The sequence below is a fragment of the Mesocricetus auratus genome, unplaced genomic scaffold, assembly GCF_017639785.1.
Source record: "Mesocricetus auratus isolate SY011 unplaced genomic scaffold, BCM_Maur_2.0 Super-Scaffold_100031, whole genome shotgun sequence".
Classification (NCBI taxonomy): Eukaryota; Metazoa; Chordata; class Mammalia; order Rodentia; family Cricetidae; genus Mesocricetus; species Mesocricetus auratus.
The window spans coordinates 17,524,394-17,529,055 of NW_024429212.1; positions in this window are offsets into that span (position 1 = coordinate 17,524,394).

The following is a 4,662-nucleotide window of genomic DNA, read 5'->3' on the forward strand; positions in this document are numbered from 1 at the left end:
GTGGGGAACCCACTGAGAGGTGCTGCATTGTGTTGCCAACCCCTCAGTAGAGAGGCTCAGAACTTTGAATTTTACTGGATTAGTGTTACTACTATGTTCTGTTTCTCCAACCGCTTGCCCTTGATAGGTGCCTGCTTACCTGTCTCTCTGGCCGCCTTGCTCGGTTTCCCTTTTTGTTTTTTGCTCTCCTTCAGAATGGAGTTCCCACTTGTACTGCGGTAAATTCCGACTCTCCTCGAAGGCTTGTCGCCCTTGTCTGTCCGGAAGGGGAGAAATTCAGGACGGAGGCCTACCCCAGCCGTCCATCTTCCAGGTAGCTACAACCCCGCTGGTGACTGGACACTGAAGGGTCGTACTTCCCACCCTACTCTTTCTATCATATATGTGGAGTTGAGTAACAACTCTTCCCAGCTAGCGAATTGTTCTTGTTGTTTGTGTGTTTTGACACACGCAAGTGTGAACAAGAGCCCCTGGAAAGAAGCCATGTCTGCAGACTGACTGACTAATTAGAGCTGCCGTGACGTGGAGAGACTGGAATGCTTCCTGTCCAGGTGTTTATTACCCTATCCGGTAGCTCTTTAGTTCCCCCGAATAGCCCCATTCCTTGTCCATCTTTGTTGGAAGTAATATCCTATGGCTAATAGAAAAATTCCTTTGAGCTGGGCGTTGGTGGCGCACGCCTTTAATCCCAGCCCTCGGGAGGCAGAGGCAGGTGGATCTCTGTGAGTTTGAGGCCAGCCTGGTCTACAAAGCTACTTCCAGGACAGCCTCCAAAACAATGCAGAGAAACCCTGTCTCAGAAAGAAAAAAAAAAAACAACAACAACAAAAAAAGAAAAAGTCCTTTGAAATCTATTGCCTCCTTGTACAACTTGTGTCACAGAGCCCTGACTAGGAAATGAAGAAATGAAAGACACTAAAGAAACGACAGACACATGGACACACAAACTGGGATTGGGGAGTCTAGGCTCCAGGATGGAGAAGCTGCAGCCCCCTCAGAAACTCGGTGTGTTTATTATACGCAGTTGAACGCGCAGGAGATGTTTTTGCACATGGTTGAACAAGGAAACAGGCTTAGCCAATCTCAGCTGTGAGTAGTCTTGAGGCCGTAAACCCAGGGTGCTGGCGGGGAAGCTACAGCGAACACTTTCTGCTCACACTGTCAACACTCCCACCAGGACCAGAAGGCTTTGCCTGCTGTGGGAGGGAGTTAAGGACTTTGCACCAGGCCTGACGGACAAACAAAGGAGACAGACGCTGGTGCCACTCTACCGGCCGTGGGACTTCACCGAGCTTCGTCACCCAGCACAGCCTTCTCCACCTCCCTACCACACCTTTCCCAGACACTGGGTACCTGTGCAGTGCTAGGCCCCTCCCCAGTTTTGTCCTTCAGAAGTGTGGGCCCACACCGTCATAAGGCATGGCCGCCACCCAGAAAGCACTTGGTCACACACATACCATATCCATTACCCACGGCCGGCACGGGTAGTGAGTCCCTGGCTTGTATTCTTAGCCTGATCTGACCCACGTCAGCAGGTGAGGCCAAAAGTTAACAGGCCACCTCAGGGTTCACCTGAAGGCTGAAAGAGGGATTCCTGGGGCCCAGAGACCTTCACCTGCACAGTTGTAACTGGACTTCTGAAATGTCCGGGACTACTCACTGCTCACATCTGTCCTCTGGCATCCTAGTTTGCCTGGTCCTTGATCAAAGTCATTGTGGGGATAAAGGAAGGGAACAGTTCCTGCCGGCAGGGAGCCTTTGTGTGTGTGTGTGTGTGTGTGTGTGTGTGTGTGTGTGTGTGTGTGTGTGAGAGAGAGAGAGAGAGAGAGAGAGACAGACAGACAGACAGACAGACAGACAGAGACAGAGACACAGAGACAGAGAGAGACAAAGACAGAGAGACAGAGAGGAGAGGACAGGAGAGAAAGAAAGATAGACAGACAGACAGAGAGAGAGAGAGAGAGAGAGAAGGGAAGGGGGGGATATCTTAGGGGAAGCAATGCTGCTTGGTACAGGACCCTGTCCACCGGCTTTTCCGCCTGACCCCCGCCGCCAACACTACCCCCATTTATGAGGGGAAGACTAGGATGGGTGCGTTGGAATCTGTTGTGACTGCTAAAAGACAAGGCTTACCTCACACCGGTCAAGAGTCAGACAGAGCCACATTAAATTTGTTTTAGAAAAGAGACCTCTGTGGGATGGAGCTCTCCACAGTGATCACTTAGCCCGTACTGTTGGGGAAGGAGGAGATAGGGACACCTAATGCAGAGGTAAGGTCCTGGAAACGCTAAGATAGGCCATGCGTAGGCGGGGATGGAGATGGGGGCGGGGGTGGGGTGGGGTGCGGCCCCGATGAGGCTGGGAGGCGGGACTGGGAAGAACACCCACCACCACCACCACCACCACCACCCACCCACCCATCCCGCTTCAGGGCCCCACCCCCGGGAGGGTTGAGGAGGTCCGACAAGGTCCTCTAGACAATTGCTTCTTTCTAGCTTTGATTGGGCAGGATCTGCATGTGATCATCTTGGAACCAATGGTGGCGCCCCGCAGTGGAGCACGATGATTGGACCAACCCTCTTCACTGATTCCCCGCCCTGCATGCTAAGTCCCACCCTCTGCACCTTGCAACCTTATTCCTGCGCCCCGGTGGAACTGGCATGGGTCACGGGTACCCCTCCTCCGCACCTGGAGGAGTCCTGCCATTTTGCTCCGTTCGCTGATCCTCTGCCCTGGTCCTCTTTCAGAACTGAAGTCGTCTGATGACCTGAGAGCAGCCAGTATCCAAAACGTGTGGACAGGTGGCGCAGACCCAGGGATCCTTAGCCCTGCTGGTTTCGTGGTGGACAGCAGGATTTGTCTAGCTGCGGATTAGCATGGGTAGACAAAATGATCCTTAATTGCAGGTCTTTTTTTTTTTTTCTGGAATGCTTCGATGGTTAGGTAGCTTGTGATTGAAAACAGCTCTGCCTCTCGGAGTGGAGCACACAGGTCAGAGCAAGATACCTGCCTGCCTGCTGGGACTAGCTGTCTGCAGATATCAGGGAGAAGCTGTAATCACAGACTGGAGGTAAAATCAACCAAGAGTGTTCATGATGTGTCAACATCGAGAAGGTCGAGATACCTCCAATGTCTTGGGTCTAGGTTGGCAGGTGGGGGCTTTGTAGGAACATTATGCCCTGCAGCTTTAGGGCAGCTTTTCTCTGGCTTCAGTTTAGAACACCCTACTCCATGCACACACAAGCACATGCATGGAGAATGCCCACAAGGCTCCTGGATCCCATCCTCTGATGATGATGATGATGATGATGGTTTTTAGAGACAGGGTTTCTCTGTGAGTTCTGTAGACCAGGCTGGCCTCAAACTCACAGAGATCCGCCTGCCTCTGCCTCCGGAGCGCTGGGATTAGAGGTGTGCACCACCACCACCCGGCTCTTGATTTCTTATGTGCCACCCCTTCTCACAGCCACCACACCCCTCGCAAATAGCAAGCAGTTCCAGATTCCCGTCACTTCATATCCATTTTTCACCAATTACAGTGTATATTTAGTACTTCTCCCATCACATACGAACATGCACACACACACACACACACACACACACACACACACACACGCCTATAAGAGAAGGGACCTCAATTATTCCAGGCTCGGGAAGACACTGTAACAAAACCAACCAGGATCTAGCCCATTAGTCCTTGGGTGACCAACTGATCAAGTTCTCCATCAGCTAAAACATTCAGGTCACTGTTTAGGTCCAAGAGGAATCCAGACAGCTTCGACAGGTGGGTAGACTAGATGAATGGACGCTCTGATAAGAGCATCCATTCTGGGTGCCAGCATTCAGCCAAGCTCCAGAGAGTCTAGACCCAGAGATTAGGATCTTAGGTACACCTCAGCAGGTAGGATGTCATCTGGATAATTCTGTGGTGCCTGGAGGTAGGGCATGCCTAGGTCTCTTCCTCCAGAGATAGTGAGAGGCATGAGAGATACCTCTCCTGTACTCGGGGGCTAGCAAGATCCCTCTAAATCATCCCCACTCTCTCCAGGTCTCTCCTCATCTCCACCCACCCCTTTCTGCTCAGACTAGCAGGTTTTGCTGGATGGAATTTCCACAGTTACTGTCTCCTAGAAGAGGGGCGCCCCAAAAGGGAGATGAACAAGGGCACTTTTAGGACCAGTGTGGCCACAGCATCTCGGGTTGGGCTAAGCATGGGGCCAATTGGGATTGCAGATCCACAGTATGAGGTAGATGGGCTACTCTTTAGACTAGGGTCTGATCAAATAAATATGCCGGGACAGAGAGCTGGCAAGTCCTGTGAGCACTCCCCTCCCATTCGCAAGAGGTGACAGTAATCCCAAAAAGTGCTAGTGCCTCAGCACCCTGGGCAGGGAGAACAGAGCTGTGGAAATCCTGGTGGGCTCGGGCCTGGGAAGCAGTATAGTCTAGATTTACCAGAACCTGGCAGAACTGTGAGGAAGAAAGGTTTTGTAAACCGGAGGCTCACCCTGCGTGCTGGATCCTGAAAGGACAGCTTTGCCCTCTGGAGAATAAGTTGGAGCCGTAAATCTGAGTCAGGACCTAGGGGACATCCTGTATTTGTCCCAGCCTCCCCTCAGCCCAGGGAGAACAGTAGTAGCCTTAGAAGGAGTAGCCACACGG